The sequence below is a fragment of the Cyprinodon variegatus genome, unplaced genomic scaffold (genome assembly GCF_000732505.1).
Source record: "Cyprinodon variegatus isolate N-32 unplaced genomic scaffold, C_variegatus-1.0 Scaffold599, whole genome shotgun sequence".
NCBI classification, from domain to species: domain Eukaryota; kingdom Metazoa; phylum Chordata; class Actinopteri; order Cyprinodontiformes; family Cyprinodontidae; genus Cyprinodon; species Cyprinodon variegatus.
This window is the reverse complement of record NW_015151052.1, coordinates 129,606-152,557: the sequence shown is the minus strand read 5'-3', so window position 1 is coordinate 152,557 and position 22,952 is coordinate 129,606. Positions and strand designations below refer to the sequence as shown.

The 22,952-nt window shown below is 37.3% G+C and overlaps 1 protein-coding gene across 2 annotated transcripts in view; it reads left to right on the top strand.

Moving 5' to 3' along the window:
* kcnb1 (potassium channel, voltage gated Shab related subfamily B, member 1) overlaps window positions 1-22,952 on the top strand; it is a 57,995-nt gene that overhangs the window by 25,241 nt on the left and 9,802 nt on the right. The gene's annotated exons all lie outside the window — the stretch shown is intronic.

Sequence of the window (22,952 nt, the reverse complement as noted above, 5' to 3'; positions counted from 1 at the left end):
AGACATTTATCTAATTTCTGCAAAATTTGCAATAATAAAAGAAAATGTTGATTTGGAACATACTACTGATAAATTTTTCTGTTTACATATACTTGTTAAGTTGTCCTTTGTTTACAGTGTAGAGAAAAAGGTTTATTTTAGAGTTTTTAGTTACTGTGAATAGGGGAAACAAAGAATGTACTTGTGACCGAGAAACTGGTTTTTAGAATATGTAGCTTTAAGTATTATGTTGCATATTTTATGTTCATGCAGTGTTAATGTGCTGAAAACTGATGCTGTAGTTGATGAGTTTTTCACAAGCCATCTTTTGCATTTTTTAGCAGATATGCAAAAGCTGTTCATGTCATCAAAGGGCCAAATCATAAAGCAAGACGATACAAACTCATTTCAACAAACAATTTACATATCAGCCTTATTAAAAAAAAAATTCAATGAAAATGCTATTTTTATTGCATGCTACATCAATTTTTTTTCTTTTAAGGTGACGTTTTTAGAATAGCACAAAATTAGGAGAATATGTGATTTTACAAGAAAAGAAAACATTTTTTTTTTTTTTTGTATACAATCGTATGCCCCATAATCTGTGCTACTAATAATTTTACTACTGTAGAGTTAGTGACTTAATCTTTCAGTACTTGGAATTGCAAGTCTTTTGGATTATGTGGCCATTTTATACATCAACGGCTGATTTCAGGTAACCTGAGAATAGTAATTGTTAATACAGTTCCTTAGATAGATTTATGGTTATACTTTGACAAGGCAAATTGAATCAAATAAGTATTAAAAGGATGAGATTTTGCCAGAGCCCTTTTGGGTTGGTAGGTACACTTACCAAACCATCACAGTGTTGTTTTGAAAATAAGCTCATGCAAAATTTTTCTGCAAGGAACTACGTGCACTGAGTTTCATTAAGCTATTTTAAAAAGCAATATAAAAAAAAAACAAAACACAATATTATCGGTAATGTATGGTGTTTGGTAACACTAAGTTTTCTCATTTTGATACAGTGTCTATATAGAACACTGATATTCAGAATTTTAACAGCAATAAAGTGCAGTAAGTAGCTTACTTCACACTTGATTCATCAAACAACATCAGTAAAGGGAAAAAATAGCTAGTGATAATACAGGTCTCATGGTTATCTTTTAACATACCCACCTTAGGGTGTTGATCTCTGAGGTTCCTCTAGAGATATCATGGCTACATGGTTTAAGGCCAAAGGTTTGCATACTGTCAAAACCTTCATCATGGAAAAATAAATCTTTCTGCAATATAAAGAATTAACAGTTGGATAGGATATTTTATATTTAACTTGGGTACAAGGAGGAGAATCACAGAGTTCCACCGTTCTGAAGACACCTTGGCTTTACTGTACATGACTTTTTAAGGATAAAGCTCAGAGTAAGGAAAAAAGAAAGAAGAGTGGGTATACTGTAACTGAATCAGTAATAAAAAAACATGCATGAATAAACTAACAAAGGAGAATGACCCTAATCAGCACACAGCATAGAGGCCCCTAACATTTCCACCTCACCTTTCTTTCATTAATATCCTCTGACAAAACATCTGGAGCCTTCACATAACAGCTGCATTCAATCGATGGACATGGTCAGCAACAATACTCAGGTAGGCTGTGGCGTTGCAACGATGCTCAATTGGTACCAAGGGGCCCAAAGAGTGCCAAGAAAATATTCCCCACACCATGACACCACCACCACCAGCCTGAACCGTTGATACAAGGCAGGATGGATCCATGCTTTCATGTTGTAGACGCCAAATTCTGACCCTACCATCCGAATGTTGCAGCAGAAATCAAGACTCATCAGACCAGGCAACGTTTTTCCAATCTTCTATTGTCCAATTTCGATGAGCTTGTGCAAATTGTAGCCTCAGTTTCCTGTTCTTAGCTGAAAGGAGTGGCACCCGGTGTGGTCTTCTGCTGCTGTAGCCCATCTGCCTCAAAGTTCAACGTACTGTGCGTTCAGAGATGCTCTTCTGCCCACCTTGGTTGTAACGGGTGGTTATTTGAGTCACTGTTGCCCTTCTATCAGCTCGAACCAGTCTGGCCATTCTCCTCTGACCTCTGGCATCAACAAGGCATTTCCGCCCACAGAACTGCCACTCACTGGATGTTTTTTCTTTTTCGGACCATTCTCTGTAAACCTTAGAGATGGTTGTGCGTGAAAATCCCAGTAGATCAGCAGTTTCTGAAATACTCAGACCAGCCCTTCTGGCACCAACAATCATGCCACGTTCAAAGTCACTCAAATCACCTTTCTTCCCCATACTGATGCTCGGTTTGAACTGCAGGAGATTGTCTTGACCATGTCTACATGCCTAAATGCACTGAGTTGCCACCATGTGATTGGCTGCTTAGAAATTAAGTGTTAACGAGCAGTTGGACAGGTGTACCTAATAAAGTGGCCGGTGAGTGTAAATTTGTTCCCCATGATACTTTCTAAGTCATATTACTTGTAAGAGATTTTTTAAATTTAAATAATACAATAAAATGTAAATAGGCTAATAGTGCGAATATCTTTAAACATTTCCAGTTTCAGTTGCATCAATGTTAGTGAGAACTATGCTCATCCTTATTGGATGGATGGACAATGGAAGCAAACATTGCACCAAGTCATTGTATTTAAATGACTAAACTTTTAGGTTTGAGTCCTAAACATGTTTTAAATGTTTATTTTTCACATGACTTAAAAAAAACTGCATTGCTTCTTACAAAGAGTAGGTTTTCTAGTATAATTTAAGAAAATCTCAAGGCTGTAAACTTGGATGTTCAATCTAAACAGTGTGTGTTCTGACATGGTGACCTGTTAAAATGAATTAGCTTTGAAAAGGAGCAAGGAGCTGTGGTTTCTGGCCCCTCTGCATCAGCTCTGGAGGTGGTCAAGAATCATGGGCAGCTGCTTCAAAGCTCGGCAAGATCCTTTGTTCATTCAATTTGTAGTCAAGCTGTTATGTGAGCACCAAGTGAAAGACACGAAAGACGTCACAGGCCTGGAAGGGTGTAGGGAGGGCTGTGAAGTCTGTAAAGTGAAAAAAATGCTGTGATCAGGAGATCTGGGGTGTTTCAGAAGGTAAACATAAAAGAGAAAAATACTGCATTCAGAGTGAATTTAAGAAAATAAAGACATGTGAACTGAGGGAGATGGACAGTGACTCTGACATTGTGGTATTTTGGAAAGAAATGTTTCCTGAGCATGAGGTGAGATCATCCACCTCAGTCATGTTTCTATAGGGCTTCAAATGAAACCAACAGTAAAGTGATTAGTTTAAATAAAACAATATGAAATGTTGTTTGTTCCAAAATGATTAGTACAAAAAAGAGCTTATTCTATAAAGGAAACCCCCCCCTCATGTCCAGAAACTGCTTAGCCTTTCAGTTGTGTGACAGCATGAGCAAATACGTTTTGTGTCAATTCTAAATAAAAGAAACTCTCATTGTTATTAAGGTGGAGGACAATATTGGAAATACTTAGCGAGCAAGCCTTTAGTGCAGGGAAAGCCTGGTGCCATTTTAAATCATTCATGCCAGAAATACACACGTGTTGTTTACTGTTAATTTTTTTTATTTCAAAACTTAAGAGAATTCAAAGCTTTTACATTATATTTTAGTTTCACGTTTTCTCTCTTTTATAAACGACCCAAAATGCTATTTGAATTGATATTTAAACACTGTTTTTAGTTTACTTGATTGTGTATACTTTTGACAGTAAAGTTCTGTCAAACACGCACAAAAAAAACCTACAGAAAAAGAAAGAGCAGTGACTAAATATCTACATATGATTTAATACCTCTGGTTTATCCTCTACCCTGAGGGCTAACCTTAATCCTAATGTTGGTGGATTAGAAACCTAGACCTAAGGTCAAAAGATTTAATATGACTTCATTCACTTTGGGGCTTACTTCAGTTTCAGGATTAACTTCAGGGGTGTGTTTCCAGCAACGACTGTAAAAAGGGAGGTTTCCTTCCCTGCTTTACGTTACTCTTGGAAAGGCCTCCAAACTGGAAAGTGAGGAGTTTAATTGGGCTGTAGTCAGGAAAAAGAAGTGATGGAAAATTTTATATTACTAAATGATCTTGAACTAAAAATAAACTGCAAAGTAAAACAATGCTCAGATTAAAATTACAACTATCAACACTCACTATGGTCACAATTCAGAGTCCTGACTCACCATAATTGCATGTGTCATAGTGAGATGATTTTATAGTATTTTTACTCATAAAATCAGAATATGGCATAGAACAGTATTTTTGTCATTGTTATGGTCATGTTTTAACAGTGGCCATATCTAGGAAAATACAAGTTTTAAAAGAGCAGGAACCAGAAACGCTATCACCTTTGAGATTTTGTCACTCTGACTCCCCTGTTTCACGTTCTGTGGCAAAGTGATGTACACATGTCCCAAGCTACGTAGACATGTACTGTTTTAACCAACAGAAACAGTAAACTGCAGTAGCCTTGCTGCAACATACAGAGGACAGCTTTAAGACAGCTTTTGACTGCACATTGCAAAACAAGTTCACACAAAAATGCCAAATTTGCAAAGTACCTTTAATATTGCACTATAAAGCCCACTTAATATAGTTTATTTGCTAAAAAAAAGTTTATTTGGGGATTAGTTACTGTTTAAACTGATGAAGTCTGTTTCTAAGTACTTGATCAAAACAAATGACTTATGGGTTGCCACACTAATTGAGCTTGGCTTCGACCATCTTCAGTTTGTCTCCTTTATAGTTGCTATTCTATGCGAGTGTATCATATAGTTGTCACAAAGGTCCCAATATGTAGTGCTACTTAAAAACACCTTTTCATTCTACCCTTCCTGACCCATTTCACTGTGTTTTTAATTGCTGAATTATTTGTAAATCATACTTGGTTCTCAGTATGCTCTGCAACTATACAGATTATAAACCAAACTGAAGAAAAAAAGAGATAATCAAGTCGCTTAAGATTAATTTAGATTGCGTTTATATTACTATTAAGCCCACTTTGTATTGTTTGTAAACCTAGTTTCTGGACTTAAAGTTGGACTTTAGATTTTTGGAATGAATTACCATCATTACTTCAATTCTTGAAATCAACATCAACAATGTTAACTATTTTTTATATATATATTTAACCATGTCCCTTTGTTTTATTTTGCCTCCTGATTTTTTATGTTCAGCTCTTTGCTGATAAGTAAAAACTAACAATTAATTGAAGATATTCACTCCTAACACTGGATGTAGAGTCCAACTTATCAGGCATTCATTACTAAAAGAAGAAATTAAAAAATTTAGAAGTGACCATTTTTATGAATATCCACACAATGTATGAACTGTTAGATTCATTAAGGGACCTCTTTCTTTATGTTTTGCACAGCTCCTAGCCACTTCGGGTATACTTAACCTTTTCTTTGTAAGAATACTCTTTATTCATAAGTTTTGTTGGGTCCATAATTAGATATGTGAGCCTTTGTTGCCTTTAAACCAAATTAAATTGAATATGCTCACATGAAAGACAATCATCCACAGTTCCTGTGGCAAAAAGAAGAAAAAGTATCTGGGTTGCTTTTTTTTCCCTCATATGTGCAGAAAACAAAAGTGCAACACAAACAGTTTAAATTAGTTCTTATATCAGTGTGTATATTTTGAAAGAAAGCCATGCTGGGACATTGAGGCTCTGGAGAAAACATGTGCATGGTGAAAATAAAATATTTAACACTTCTGGTTGGCAGAAAAAAAAGAAACTCTGATTGGCTTTCCTCAACTTTGATATAAAGACATATGTATTCCCAACATGAAAACGGGGTTTCGGCCGCAAAGTGTATGAAATATTTTATTGAAGAGATGGTGCTTTCAGCCTGTGGAAGTGAAGTAGAGGTCGTGCCTGCTGGTAAAATGCTGTCTCACTTTATGATATAAAAATATGCCCTAGAAGATTGAGTAAGTGGTTATTATTGTAGCTCTGTGTAGGGTTTCCAAATCAGAGCCAGCAGTGAAATGGAGAGTTGATTTATGTCAATGCTGAATCATGCATGTCTGTGCGGACACAGTGAAAATCGGCCGGGGTTCTTCCAAAGCTTTTTGACAAATTTTTTGTCATTGTTGTATTAGGCTACATTTGTCTTCCTCTCTTCAACAGTATGTATATTTTATTAGTGTAGTCAAGCTGAAGATAATTTAGAACCATGCCTTTCTGTGACTTGACCCCAGTACTACAGCCTACCCTCTGCATCTCAACAGCAAACTACATTCTGGGGACTGGTGGAAGAAATTTATTTCGGTTTAACTAAACCAAACTAATCTTAATCCCCCCCTTTTTTACTAAGTAAAGCAAGGATTATTAATTATGGTTGGATTATTATAACTATTCAGAGGACTGAACTGCAACATTTTTAATATATACGCTTAATATAAGGAGATAAATCCAAAAATAAAGTTACAACCACTAACATGCTAACCTGAATTTAAATATCCTTATTTTGCAACAAGAAGAAAAGGCAGATCTGCCCTTTAAATAGCTGAAAATAACAAAAGACAACTTCTTCCCCTGACAGTTCACTGAAATTTGGGTTAGACTATGATTTCTGAATTATAGCTAAAATTTAAATTTGCCAGTAATTAAAAAAATAAATAAACATGGGTTAAAGACATAAAGGTAAAACTGGCAAAGGTAAGGTAAAATAGATCATATTTTCCTTTGTGGACTACAAGATAGTTTTGCAAATGCTCTTCCAAATCAAACTGACTGTGACCAGTCTAAGCTGTTTACCGATGGGGATTTATAGTCCTATCAATGAGGAAGAGGCCATTATTCCAATGTAGCTCACACAGCTTTCTCAGGGAACATTCAGGAAGGATGTTCAGAATATGCATTATGTTTCATTGATACAGATTAACCTGACTAGTCTACTGCATCAAAAATATATATTTTAATGATATGCTAAACTGTGGTTTTGCCAACAACAGGCATTGTCTTCAAACAGGAGGTATGTTGTTTTTGGAATATTGCTTCTATGATAGATAGTGAATAGGGAAGTTTTCCTTACTGTATTTTGAACTGAAATTCCAACACTATAGCCCTGAGGCATAAGGTTCGTGTAGCCCCATAGGTAATCTCAGGTCCTTTCACTTGTAATCGTAAAAAACATGTAATACTCCACGTCTCACCACAGCAAAAGTCACAACTCACAGAGACCTGCCTCACAATGTGTGCCAGTTTTTCCTTTCCTCATCAAAAGACATCCACTTTCCGTGAAGGTTGTGAAAATAGGTAAATGAATGACCTTCATGTAAGTTTGGAGGCAGAAGGCAGAGAACGCATTTATCACGTAGGAGGAGAAACTACCCTCTACGGTAAGAAAAGGAGAGCAGCCCCTGATTATCAGTGAGGTGATCCTAACCCACATTTTGAACTACTTAGCGTTTTCTATGCATGAAAACGAAAACATTCACCCATGCAGCATTGCTGAGGAACAAACACAACTTTTCTTGGTGGGGGTTAAGATTCTGCTGTCATCTGGAATTAGAAATGGCTTTTCCTGCATTAGTAGTGACTAAGAACTTACCTCAAACAGAATCTATCATTGCTTAGCAGCTTTATTAAGGCAGAGAAGACTTGTCAACATCTACTAAAGGGGTTTATGTGTGTGCATGCTGGGCTGTCATACAGGTAGCCTTTGAACAACTATTCGATTTGAGAGCTTTTTCACTATTAGTTTTTATCAAAATAAAAAAAAAGATGTCATGAAAAACCTACAAGCATAATTAAGCCTGACCCAATTCTCAATTCTCCTAGACTTGGGGGGTTTAGTAGTTTCTATGTAATAGTGCAGGTAGCATCTTTTAAGAAAACCAGGTTTATTTTTATGTTGACTGGTGACTATATTAATCCCAGTAATGAGTGTGTTTGAGAGTAAGTCCTATGAGTCTCTGTTTGGATTATGATTTCAGTTTTTCCATGTTTTAGACACTGAAAAAAAAGGTATTACTAGGAAAACTCATAATGATGATAATAAGATTAATCTAGGACAGAAACATATTTCTGATTATGAAATTTGGGTTTTGTGAAAGTTTCGCCCTTCATTGTTAACCATGGCATTTAAAGCAAATAATTGCACACATAAAAAAATAAATAAATACAATTTCCCAATTTTATATAACACTTTTGTATTTTGATTCAACTCTTAAGTTGTCTTTTGGTTATATGACAGTGCAATATGTATAAAATATTTGTTTTTATAGAAATCAGCTGTCCTGCATAAGAAAAATTTATTACTTTTTTTTTTGAATTTTGGAAAATATAAAGGTACAGTACAGCTATGTTTAATTCTGTTTCTAAAGGCAGCTGAAAAAAATCCAAATATAGAAAAAATGTAATAAAAATAGGGTAAAATTGTGGATCTGATCTGTAGATCTGCAAAAGATCTGTCAAAGATAAGAAATAAAACAGCTGGTTGAAAATGTTTACAAAACACCTCATCTGAACACACAACGCATCAGAAGTTAAAGAAGACGTGCTAGAATAGTGATAGACCTCAATTGGCCTAGTCTTGTAAGCCAAGAACATCAAAATAAGGCTAAAATCTACTCAAGCCTCTTGGACAGGCAAGTCCCCGAATTCAAAAAGCTCAGGATCTATTGTATTGAAAGAAGAGTCTGATGTTTTTTGTTCAAGGACGGGATCTGCTGCATGCATACTTTTTTAATATGAGGTTTGTACTATAGAACACAGTTCAAACTGTGCTACACTTTTAAACTAACAACTGGTTACACTGTCTGTACCAGAGGCGTAGCAAGTAAGTGTAGCTACTAAGTGTTGGATATTTATATGAAATCCATATTATATTGTGTAATCAACACTTAAAGCTGCAGTCTGTAACATTGAGAAGAGAGCAGACTTCGACTGAAAATTTGAAGAAAAACAGGTTTCACGCCACTCCCCCACCCTCCCTGCTTCACTCATGCCCCACCTCCAAGCTCCACCCCTCTCACAGCATCTGCGCGGCTACCGCATACGACCAGAAGCGTCCAAGCAGCGTACGTGGCAGCTCTTCCATTGACATCTTCTTTTTTTAAGTCTTTGCCGTGTAAGCAGTTGTCGGCAGGGGCAGTAAGGGTAGTTTCTTTTTCGCTGGTGGCTGTCGCTCCGCCATGGCTTCCACGCGCATCCTCCTGACTGCAGCAGCCGGGCGGCAGCGGCAGGTTCAGCGGTGAGAGGGAGGGGGCGGGATTCAGCGTGTCTGAGCTGTGATTGACACTCCATCAGACGCTCCTCTGGCTGTGATTGGTTGTTTTGTCTCGTCCCAAAATATTCTTTCCAGATTGCAATACAGGCAGTAGGCGGGACCAATTGAAGCAGTTTTTTTCACAGGTTACATATCACATGTACTGCTGTCTGGGCATAGGGACAGTTTTAGCCAATATGACAAAAAAGTGATTTTTAAAAACTTACAGACTTCAGCTTTAAAGCAGATAAGATATATTTTCTTGACTGGTAAACACATAGAAATGGCTGAAATGTTGCAAAATAATTTTGTGAAAAAATATTAAATTTCAAGTAACAAAATACTTTTTTTTCTCCTCCTGACTACCTTTTTAATAAAGTCAGCAAAAATTCAACAAAAACTAGCTCAATCTTTAGTTGAATTATTGTATTACCTGGTGGCATCTTTACTGCTTGTTAAGTAAAGGGAATAAATGTGGTCAACTAAGATGGGGAATGTTCTCAGTGACTAATATTTTGTTTTTAAAATATAAATGCAGCATTAGTAAGTTCAGCTTAATAATATTTACATGCAGATTAGTTGACATTATTTCTTCTCAGGCAGGCTATTTCAATTTTAATTGAATTAGTTGGTGCACCTTTAAATTGCATCCACTTTGGCTCAAGCTGTCCACTTGTGAAACCTGTGAGGATTTGCATGTTAATATGTGTGTGTGAATTTGAAAAGGATTAACAACACTGACATGAGATGGTCACTAACCTAAGCTCCTACAAACTATGGAATAAGGAATCTTGCATTGTTACTGTTCAGGACATAAGCATGTTTTAGTTCTGTGAGGTAATGAAAATCTTTCTTTGCGTAATGGTTGCAATATAAAAAATAAAAACAGTTACATCTACCATTTGAGTAAGCTCCACTCTATCTTTGTTTCTCTGTTTGTGAAAATTTTCCACACTCTCTTGCTGTCTCTCCTCAGTTTTCATTTTCCTTCAGATGCAGTTCTAAAATGCTTAAAACTTCACTGTCACCATCACCATGGTAGCTGTCATCATTGTGTGACTTGCAGCTGCCTCCTATTCAGGCACTGATGTTGATTGACTGTATTTGCAGAGGAGTTTGTGTCTTTCTATGTCTGATCCTGTCTTTGCATTTCATATCCATGCTCTTTTCCTGTTTATCCCCCCCCTCTATTCTGATGTTTGCAGAGCATACAGCAATGCTATCTGGTTTCTGTAATAAATTAATTATTATAAACTCCAAAACTGCATGAACTGCATCATACATTCACTAAAGTACAGGCAGAAAGCTTGAACTACAGTCTAGCCTTTTTATATTTTTGGCCGCATCTTACCATACATCAAGGCTGAAGAAAAAAAATCTAGTGCTGTTAATGGTCGAGAGGAGCAGGTAGTTTGCATTGATTTCTTAATTTAAAAAATATATATATTTCAAACTAATAGATCTTGCTTTACTCATCCATCTGAAAACTACATTTGAATTGTACCCCAAGTTAGAATCCCACAGAAAACAGCCTCCGTTGGTGTAGCACGCCAGATCCTATAATGTTTCTAATTATATAACCACCAAGGACCAGTTGGATTTTAAATATAGATGCTAAGTCTGGATTCTCTTCTTCATCTGAAATACATGAATAATTGAAGAGCAGTGGAGATGAGGTGGGATTTATTCAAAAGATGAATAGAGCAAATATAATTTTCATACCTACATTAGTGGTTTAGCGTTTTTTTTTAAATTTTAAAATCATTTTATGTACTCCTTATTTAAGTATTTTAATGGCAAAATCTAAAAAAAAAATGTAATTAATTACACTAATGGAATAAAGAGATATTTAAATGCATATCTTCGTTGGAAATCTTGAACACATTCAATATTGATAAAAGAATAGTACAAATAAATGAAAAAAAAGGCTACATACAGACAGAGTTGAATAAAATATCTACGCAGAAAATATTGGGTTGTAAAGATGAAACCACCTGAAGTTGACAAAGCTTTTAATAAGTATTATAATACTTCTGCAATGCCAGTGGGGCAAGCACTAGCTCTGCCACACAGGCATACAACCTAAAAGAAGGAAGGGGAAAAAATTAGGGTGTAAACCTTTGTCCAAGCATCCACCCTAACCCCTATACAGAGCACATTATATAGGGTTTAGACCATTTTATATATGATTGTCTAATAGATAAAAAAAATATTTGACTCAAAATTTGTACCAATCAACTGGAAAAGTGATGTACATCCTTGGTCACTAGAAAGGAAGATATTTTCCAGAAAGCATCAGGGGATTGGTTTAGGGAGCTTGGGAGAACAAAGATGGAGCAAGCACTTTTAAGATTAAGTTTGGATGCCGATTGGCTTTTGTGGAGGTGTGGTTTAAAGCTGATTGGCTGTGTCGCAGGTTATTATTATAGAGCATTGAGAATGAACTGGGAGAAACCCCTTCCCTCCTCAGACCGATTCCCCAGCTTCACCTCCTTATATCCTTTGGAAATCCACTCACAAGAACAGCGGTTAGCCTAAAACATAATAACTATTCTTTCACTAACATTTTTATATTACCGTATTTTCACTACTATAAGGCGCACTTAAACGTCTTTTTTTTCCCTCAAAATGTGCGGTGCGCCCTATGGTGCGGTGCGCCCTATGTGTGTTGTAACTGCGACTTTTGAGACCACCTCATTGAGGAGATGATGAAAGAGTGGCTGAATGTAAGGAGACCAGGTGTTTTTTTTCCACACATCACCATCGCTGTTAATATGTGACTCCATGCGTGCCCATCTCACAGCTGATGTGAAAAACATGGTGAAACAAATTAAGCTGTGCTCGCTGTTCAACCGCTCGACATCGGTGTGAACCGGACCCAGCAGGTGCAGCAGAAGCAGCGAGTTTACATGCAAAGTCAATGGTTGACGCGTGTATAGGCGCAGCAAAAAGTCCCGCGTCGGGAGCGTTTAAGCATCTGCCAACGCGCTGCTGCTGCTCGAGATGGAAAAATTTAAGTTTTGCTGCTGGACGCGCCACATCAACCAATCAGAGAAGCTGATCTGAGAGCTGACAGCGAGACAGACACATCGCTCTGATGACATATGATATTAAGGCAAATGAAAAAGGCTGGATGGATGAGGAGATGATGAAAGCGTGGCTGAGGCAGGTGTATGTGAGGAGACCAGGTGTTTTTTTCCACGCATCACCATCGCTGTTAATCTGTGACTGCGTGCCCATCTCACAGCCGATGTGAAAAAAAAGGTGAATCAAATGAACGCCGTTATCCCGGGGGTCTGACAAAGGAACTTCAACCGCTCGACATCGGTGTGAACCGGCCGTTCAAAGTAAGGCTGCGAGCGGCGTGGGAGCGATGGATGACAGACGGAGACCACAGTTTCACGATAAGTGGAAGGCAGCGCCGGGCAAGTTACGCCACCGTTTGCGGATGGATTGTTGATGCTTGGACTAACGTGTCTGCTGGCTCTGTTGTTCAAGCTTTCGCAAAAGCCGGCATTATTTCTGAGGAGCCGCCCAGCACGGAAAGTGACTCTGACAGCGAAGAAGGGGAAATTGGCATGTCTGATTTAGCGCAGCTGTTTAATTCAGAAACAGAGGATGATGACTTTGATGGGTTTGATTTATTCTTTGTAATAAATACATGAATAAAGCACAATCATACTCAGTTTTGCTCCCGCTCTATTTTTCTACCTGAAAACTTAATTCAACAGCAGCCTCTAGGCCGGGTCTCCTCCGGTTTCACCGCGGTGGCTGGCAGGTGTTTTTCATCTAAATAATCTAAATCTTGCAGCTATATTTGCTGTGATCAGTGGGAATAAAGTAGTTTTAATATGTTTTTAAGTGAGAAAGTCCACCTGAAAACTTAATAATTGCAGTCAGTTCATCCAGATTATCTATTTCTGTCGGAGCCGCTCAGACCCCCACATACCAGCGTTGCACCGACAGTAGAAATCCCTTCATCGGCAGCCTCTAGGCTGGGCAGTCTCCGGGTTCACCGCGGTGGCTGGCAGGTATTTTTCATCTAAATAATTAAACTGCAGGCACCAGGATACCGGTAATAAAAGCGAACATATTCCGTCGGCAGGTTTCAGGATTTTAAGTTAATTTAGGAGTGACCACAGCGCTCTGTCATCTGCGATGTGTCTGTCTCACTGCCAGCTCCCAGGTTTGATTAATACTTTGTAATAAATACATGAATAAAGCACAGTCATACTCAGTTTTGCCCCCGCTGTATTTTTAAATACGCAGTAGAGGTATTTAAAGGTAGTAGAGGACATGTACCTGTATATAAAAAACGCGCCCTATAGTCCGGTGCGCCTTATGTGTGTGTTAAATACAGAAATGGCACACATAACTGAGACTGCGCCTTTTAGTACGGTGCGCCTTATGGTCGTGAAAATACGGTACTTAAAGGTGGGTTTGACTGGGATAATTCACTTATTTGTTAATTTAGCTTCTAAATAACAGATAAAGAAAATATTGGTCTGATATTCCACCTGAAAAATAGTGTTTCATTTTTTTGATTGACACTTTAACCTTTTATCTTTAGTTATATTTATCTGTTTATTATTATTTTCATTTTACTTTTGTTTTTATCACTCCAAGATACTTATATGTAAAATTAGATTATTTTTCACGCATGAAGTTTTGTAAATTCAGTGCTGAATTTGGTCAGTGTTCGGTGTGGAAAAATATAAATAAAGCTGTTTAAAGATATTTTAAGACAAAATGCGTTTTAAACCTAGGAATAGTTAGTATCTGCCCCACCCTTGTCATCCATTTAAAAAGACTTAAGGGCCTCTACTTTAATGTCACAGGATCAAGGTCATGATAATGTAGCTTCTGGCAGAATCCCTCATGTAGAACCATGAAATACAAGTGATTTGCCATGGCAAGACGTTTGGAGGTTACGGCAGACAAGGCTCTGCTGTTCAAAGTTAAGAGGTGATGCAGGGCGGGGAGCCTACAGCTGAGCCACTGCAAATGTGTTTGCTGGGGGAATTGTGGAAGACACAGTCTCCTCCCGTCTCTATGGAAACCCTGTCTCTTTTCACAGCCAGGGAGGCAGAGCCGTTCTACATTTGGAATCAGGGGTGTGAATTATTCTGCATTATTATTCCAATAGTATTGACCAATAAAATTTACTAGAAAATGAAGATCAGTGGTGTAGTAAAGATGATATCCATTAATCTCTTGAGAAGATTAAGGATTAACCATGCAAAGCAAACATCTATGAATGAAAATGATGTCTTGCACACTTATTTGGGAAGTCTTTTCATCTATTTTTGTTAATTAGACTGCTTTATTTACCATTTGAACCTGCAACTTAGAAGATGTGCTGGAATACAAAAAGGGCAAGTTAAGGACACAAATGGTTTGAGCCTTACAAAGCTTTCATAAAGGTGTAAACACAAGGACAGAGGGGAGGGAGATACAAAGGATACTCTGTCAGACATGCTTTTGACAAGCAGGTTCACGTCGCCACCTCCTGTCAAGCTTTGAAAGGGTTGTCATGGTGACAGTGGCAAGCACTTGAGACTGCATTGCATCGCGGTGGCCTGCGATGTGGCTCTAAGGATGATGAGAAAACGAGTCAGCTGTCGGGGGAACTCGGATCGAGCAAGACCTGGATTCACTCAACCGAAAATAGAAACCAACACCTCTTCAGCCCCACCCTTTCTAAAGGCCTTGGTGGAATCTAAAAAGTACTACCTGTCAGCATCACCAAGGTTTAGTGGGTTTCTAAAGGGGAACTTCTGCAAAGTGCTGGCAATAGCACTGGGACCCGTAGGATCAGTAGGCTCTGCCACAAGAGCATGATAGTGGAGTGGTGGTTAGTCCCCACAGAGTGGAATTAGTCCCAGTTGCTCCTACAGAAAAGGTGGCAGATTCCCTTGGTATTTAGAGGCTGGGAGTTCTTCAAATACCACTGGGCGTTCCACAACTAATGTACTAGGAGAATAAAACTTGGGATTCTACACTTGTGAATTTAATCCAGGCTGTACTGTCAAAGAAGCACACATTTTTTGTTTAAAGTGTAGAAAAAGGTTGAAAATATTCCTATACTTTGGAAGGTCTCAAGCAGTAATACAATGCCACCTAACACATTAATTTATAAAGTCTAATTAATGTAAAATGCATTTGAAATTTGAATTATATTTCAAAATACACTGGATTGTTTTCTTGCCAAATCCATGACAAGAACTGAGAATGCAAGGAAAGGATAAAGTCAGAGCTGCAGAGACATATCCTGTCTAAAAGTAGGTCACTGTATGTTTTACAAAACTGTCATCAAGGCACAGCAGAATTTGCAAAAATAACTACATAAATGCACATTTTTCCCAAGTCCATAATATGAATCTCTGTGTTTATACAGTGCAGTCTATGCAATCAGTGTAGTCTAATTTACCCGTCTTTGTCATATACGAATTGCATATTTAGTATGGTTCTGTAAATCTAACTGCCTAATAAGGTTCCAGTGTCACCTTGTCCCAAAGATGTTGCTATTCATTGTGGAATATTGTGTCTGCTGAAAGACAGAGGAACGACATTTTCAGGACACGGTGACACAGGAGACATTTCAACTCTCTTTGCAATATTATGTCTGGTGAGGTGCTGTACCATATGGTTTCTCAGACACAATCCAGTGCTATAATGGGATTTCCTGTCAGTGTGTCTCCTCTCTCTGTCTTAAATAAAAAACCCTCCCTCATTTTATATCTTGAATTGTACATAATCTGAATTGTGAATGAATTATTATTGTAAGACCATATTTAGAATCACTTCAGTTTTCAAATCAATCTTTGCAAAGGTATGAGACACCCATTTAATCTGATCACATGAAAAAATAAAACTACAACACAGAAAGATGGGGTCATTTGTTAAGCAGATAGCAGTGAAACATAAAAATAACTTTCATTTTGTGTATTGTTAGGATTTGAAATGGTAGATTACATTATTCCTTTTTTCTCCTTTAATGAACTGGAATTATGAAGATCTAACACACCTGAATTTATATTGTCCTTTACTGTCTGGCAAGCCATCATGCGTCATCGTGTGTGGGGATTTCCTCAAAATGTATGTGTTTTTAGCTTGTTTAATCATATTAGAATTTAAAAAAAAAAAGATTATTTGTATCAATAAAAAAGTTTTTCACACCTCTGTTTGACCTATCAGAAAACTTTAGAAGGTCTAGTTTGTTCTCACCAACATCCACTCTAGCAATGTCTTAAATGCCTTTCTAAGAAGAGACGTAAAGGCATTTGTTTGAAATCATTCAGTGACTTTGAATTGGTCAGATTGGGCACTAGTACAATTATTGAATCTTTTTACAGACTTCTATAATGTTAAGGGTGTTTACAAAATAAAGATAATGTCTGCAATGTCTGGAAGTTGTAAAACAAAGCTTTTAGGAATAGCCCTTTAATGCCAACATTTCTAATTTTTTTTTAAGATCAGGTAAGAGCTTCAAGCTTATTCTTTTTAAATATATTGTTGTGTAAATTAGGGACAGAATGTCTGACACCGACCGGAAAACTGTTCACTGAAATCATGAATATTAAAACAATCATTATACACATTTAGTTCATAAGAAAAGCTGAATATTTCAGGAAAGTTCTTTTTTATTTAGTATTTGTCTGTTTTGCAAACCCATTGTGTTATAAAGTGGGAAAAAGCTTCACAAAACTGAAGCCCTTTCCTATTTTCTGCTATTTTGACAATTTTCCTTTATGTTAAAAGTCTGTGAGTGTTTAAGGTATCTTTGCCTTCACCTTAAAGTGCAACTCACTCCATGTGAAAACATTATCTTAGCCCAGATGAACTTTAGAAAATGCCACTAAAATGGTTTGTCTTAAGAGACCCTTACAGGCGTGACTAACTGTCGGGATGAGCAGTTGGGATTTAGTTTGACTATGGTTAGCATAAGAGAAAGCAGCAACTAGCCCTGATTAGCTCAGTCATTTTTAAGTATGGAGAGTGAGCAGAGGGGAGCTGAATCTTAGGTCATGGATAGGTCTTTTGACATGAAGGACTCCCACCCCCCTCGACACAAGAGGATGAGGGAGGCTTTGAGGAGCCCAATGCGCTTCTCAGTTTGAGCTAAATATGGCTGAGTTATAAATAATTCTGGAGTTTCCTGAGCTCTTATCCTGCACTACCACTTCCAAAGTAATGTTTACAAATCTATCGTATTCCATGACAGACAAAAATAAAAATTTCAAAATTATAAGTCAGAGAGACTTTGCAGTTGTCAGTTCATCACAACAAAGTAAAAAAACAAACCACTGGAATTATTTTCCAAGTTTGAAGACATTTCTCTTCCCATTCAGGAAGCTTTCTCAATTCAATATGTCTGGAGTAGAGTTTCAGTTCCAGGCTTATAAAGTGGCCCAAACAAAAGCCTTGTTATGGCTTAGAAAACATGCAAATTGAACCGAAAAACAGCTCCACCCCTTAGTAATGGGGAGTTGTTGAGGTCTTTTTTAGCCTGCAATACTCGATACTGGCACATGCCTCTTAAAAGGGGAGTCGTTAGGGTCGTTGTTGGCCTGGCCGAATAGCCCAGATGTATTGATCCCCTGCATGGCAATGAGTTGAGATGATAGCAGACGATACAAGGAATCAACTCTTTCACTGTGTTTTAGGTTTTTGGGAGCTGAAACCTGAGTCCACCCCCTCTGTTTAAGCTTGGGGCCACTCTATGAGCTCAATGCTACTCCAGACACTTTGAATTGAGAAAGCTTTCTGGATGGGAAGCGAAAAGTTTTCAAACTTGAAAACAAGTCCAGTGCTTTCTTTTTAAACTTTTTTTTGGAATGACAATGACCTGGATGACTGAGAATCTTCACCAGCATGTTGTCAGTTCAGTTACTGACACATCTCAAAAAGTAAAAACAAAATACAGTTTCCTTTTAAATAGCCTCTTACATCTCTGTATTTTCTAATATTCTAAACACTTCACTATTAGTGAAAATAGATCAAGTATTTTCACTCAGTAACATCATCCACACTGAAATGTTTTACTTATTCCCTGTCACCGAATGCCACATGGTGCATTCAGTGATTGAAAAAGATTGACATTTTGAATAGCCAATCAGCCTGTCACCAGACAGGTCATATCAAGTTGGACATTTTCCCATTTCTCACTCTGAGTCAGCAGTGAGTTCATAAATAGCTCTTAATTGTGTTGATGCCATTAGAGTCATTTATCGTGCCCCATCTCTTCTTGTTTTACTCTAGACGTGTTTCCATTCGTGTACTGAAAGGATTTTGTCAAATGTGGAGTTTGGTAGATATATGAAATCAGAGCCCTGTGACATTAAAACTACCCAGGGAAGACAGATGTAAAGATGTGCGGGATGGATGAGTGCCTAAAGAGGACAGGGGCCATGGTACCAAATCCAAGGGGAAATGTTCAGGTTTTCTTGGTGGAACTTAACCTCATCAACAAAACATTATATGGCAGCTTTGGTGCATCATCATTAGCAATCTTTTTATAGCCTGTAAATTCTATTACCCCTACACCTTTTTTGGTCCTTCCCTTTTTTAGCTGCTATTTTTCCCGGCTGTCCATTTGGAATCTGTCAGCTGGGACCCTGCATATCTCTCTTGAGGCTTATTACAAGTCTGATGCATTTCCTACCCAGTCGATGACCTATAATACCTGGTGTTTACAAAGGTGCAGCAGATAGCATAAGCAGCATATCCTGTAATTTACTTTATGGGGAATCATTTTGAGTGGAACTGCACCATCATTTTCAATGTAGCCTCTCTATCCCCTTCCATTGTATGCTGCCCCTGTCAGCTTCCCCCCTTACCTTTCAGTCCCAGACCCTCTCGCCTCTTCAAGTGTTTGATTCAAATAGATTTGCTCCTGGATAAGGGAGGGGGGAGAGACACACACAGAAGGAAGAAAATAAACAGATAGGGCTATTATTCATGCCTGCCATGAAGCTATGGCAACAGAATCCTCCTGTTCTGATTGGTCATAGATAAGGGTGTTTTTTTTAGCAACATTTACACCCTGGGGAATCTGATTTATATACTTTTGAATCACATTTTAACTGGTGTTCTCCTTTTCCTTTTAGTATTCCTTTATTTAGAAAAACAAAGTTTATCTATATCTGAAATAGCTGGGACTTGATTTAATGTTTCCATAAAGTTTTATCAAAAGTCTTAATACTGTGTTAATATCAAAGTGAATTACTACAACATATGCATGTTAAAAGAAGGCTTTTTCTATGCCATGCTGTCCTGCACAGCGGCTATCACTCTTACAATAAAACAGTTTAACGATACTCTGATTTATATCATCATATAACATCCTAACCTTTAGTGTGTGGGCTACTGCCAAAACAAGCTCAGCATTCCAGCAACTACCTCCTACTCATCTCTGTAAGTTGTGCTGCTTGGAGATTTGGGTTAATATATCTATTGCAGACAATTGCTAGTAAGTAAGCATGTATTTTATACTCCTTAAAGGCATTTGGAGATCATCAGCTGTCATTTTTATTTCTCAGTGGTGTATTTGGTTAAGATTCAAGCGCCGTAAAGAAATGTTGGTATGTTGGAGATTTTTCAGCGTCATGTATTCTGCTCTCAGGGCTAACATGTTGTCCTTGATTTTAGATTCAAATTTGAAGCACCTTTCAGAGCCTAGCTGGATTCAGAAGCTGCTTTCTGAGGGCCTCAGCCTTCAAAATGCCAGAAGTCATTTAGACGTTTGTTTCAAGGCTAAATCTGGTCGGTCCATCACAGTCTTGATTAAGTCCAAAAATAATTGTTGAAAATTCAACAATGTTTGGTTGGTCTGGTTTTTTCCCACTTTAGTCGAATAATAGATGTGAAAAGTCGTTGCAAACCCAGTTTTCAACGTCTTTTCAATTATCTAAAAATTACGGCTTTTCACTTTTCATCCAATTATGGAAGCTGTTTGGACGTAAATGAACTTGTCTTTACAATGTCTTTTCAACCATTTTTTTCATGGTGGGAGATATTTCTGTCAATCCATGATGATTAGTTTCACTTCAGCAGTCAGGAAGACATTTGACTAAAGACATGATATACTAAACATTAGCATATAAAAAATCTCATGCAAACAAGATAGCGCCAGCAAAGCTCATAGACTGACCAGGTGCAAATGAAATTGAGGACGATATGCAAATATTTTTTTTTTTACCATCCTAAATGCAGTGAATCAAAAAGGAAACTTGTTTGCAAGCCTTTTCTGTTTCTATATTTGGCACCTTAGACAGTCAGTTCATTGTGACGAGAAGTTAGCAGAGGGGAAAAACAAGAGATGGACAAAATTTCATGTGTGCGTTAATATATTTGGACTTTCAGAAATTATGTAGTGATGTGCGACTTTTCAAAGTGCTTCACATGTTGTTAAATAGTTTTTTTGTATATTAATATTTATAGATTTTTGTACAATTCTGTCAGATATTTTAAAAAACTCAGCTCTACATCTTCCTCTTGTTTACCTTCCCCTTGTTTAAACCGACCACAGTATTGAACAATCTGCAGATGATTATTTGCTTTTCTGAAATTATTACTCACATTCAAATTTTTTTTTTCTTTGAAACATTTCAGGTCTGGCTTCTAGCCAATAAGCTGCTGCTAAATATGACCAAATCACACTCAATCTTATTTCAGAAGAAAAAATTTATATCTAGCTGTGAGTTTAACTGCTGGAATCTTACACCAAATATTCTGGTATAGGACTTAGATATTTAGGCATATGTGACCCTACACTTTCTCACATCTCTAATATTCTCAGTAAGGAAAAGGATTCTAACCGAATGATTACTTCTTATTTTTAATTACTGTGTTATAATTAAGGACTAATGCCTAACAAGGTGTCCATTGTCAGAAAGTCGTACAATTGTTTCAGTGAAATCCATTTTTCCTGAATAAAGGATGTATCTAAGGGCATTATCCTGCTTATACTATGGTCAATATAAATATTTAATTAATCAATTATTACTATTATGGTTGATTTTTTTTTTTAAGTTAAAATACATTTTTTTTACAAGAAGCAGCTACGAGTGGAATATTTATTATCTTGTGACACTTTGTCAAGGTAACCGGTAGTTGCCACAGAACATGCAGCTTGGTCAGCTGCAGCTTAATGTTAGTTAAATGAAACAAAGCCCGGTTTACTACAGCAGGTTTTAACTCTACAGCCAATCAGAATCAAGTATTCAGCATAGACCATGGTATAATTAATAAAAATACCACACCTACTAATCTCCAACAACTTACGGTAGTATATACCAGTTAGTATGGGGTTACTCTACTTGGGGTGACAGTGGCGTCAAATACATGAGTTTGGCCTGCAAACGAAAGGTTGTCGATTTAATTCCCCCGGCTCCGCCTTTAAAAAATTTGTTGTGTCCTTATGCAAGACACTTCACCTTAATTACATACTGATGGTGGTCAGACGGACTGGTGGCTGTTATGTATGGCAACCTCAATTCTGTGTGTGGCTACAATATAGCTTGCAACCAGTGTGTGAGTGAGTGTGTGTATGAATGGGTGAAATACTGAATGTATTGTAAAGTGCATTGGTCAAGTCTCCTGACTTGAATAAGAACTACACAAGTACAGGCCATTTGCAATTCTATGCCCTGTCTGTTGTACTAGCATCTGTCCTGGCTCACTCCATCCTCCAGTTGATAATTTCACAGGTTATTTTTTTGTATTTTATATTTAAATGCATTAACTTCAGTCATCCTGATTATTTAAAAAAAATATAGTTTCCTTTAAAATTTACAAAGTCAGCTGCCAGTAAAATAAATAAAAAATTTCAGGCTTCAAACATAAAGATATAAAATGCAATTTTTTTATGAAGAATAAACAACAAGTGGGACGCACTGATTAAGTGGAGTAAGATTTTTTGCATATTTTACACTTTTTTAATAAATAGAAATGCTGAATTAAAAATTCATTCTTTAAGTTACTTTGTGGAGTCCTTTCAGCTGCAAATACAGCGGCAAGTCATTTGGGGAATGTTTATATCAGTTTTGCACAATGAGAGACTGAAATTTTTGCCCATTCTTCCGTACAAAACAGCTCGAGTTCAGTGAGGTTGAATAGTTTTCAGTTCTTAACACAGATACTCAATTACATTCAGGGATGAACTTTGATTTGGCCATTTTGCCACCTGAATATGTTTATTTGTGAACCAGTCTACTGTAGATTTTGCTTTGTTTTGGATCATTGTCTTGTTAAAAGATAAATCTCTGTCCAAGTCTCAGGTCTTTTGCAGACTCCAACAGGTTTTTCTTCCAGAATGATCCAGCATTTGGCTCTATCCATCTTCCGATTAATCTTAACCATCTTCTGTGTCCCTGCTGAAAAAAAAATCAGGTTCCAACCATTTGTTTGACAGTGGGAATGATTTGTTCATGGCTGTGTTCGCTTTTACGCCAAACCTAATGTTTTACATTGTTGTCAAAAATTTCGATTTTGGTTTCATTTGAGCAGAGCCCTTCTTCCTCATGTTTGCAGTGTTCCACAGGTGCCTTGTGGCAAACTTTAAACAAGGATTTTTCATGGATATGTATATAGGATGTACGGCAGATTGTTGTCCTATGGACAGAGTCTCCCACCTCAGCTGTAGATGTCTGTAGTTCATCAAGAGTGATCTTGGAACTACATCCATGCTAATATACCACTAATATATATATATATATATATATATA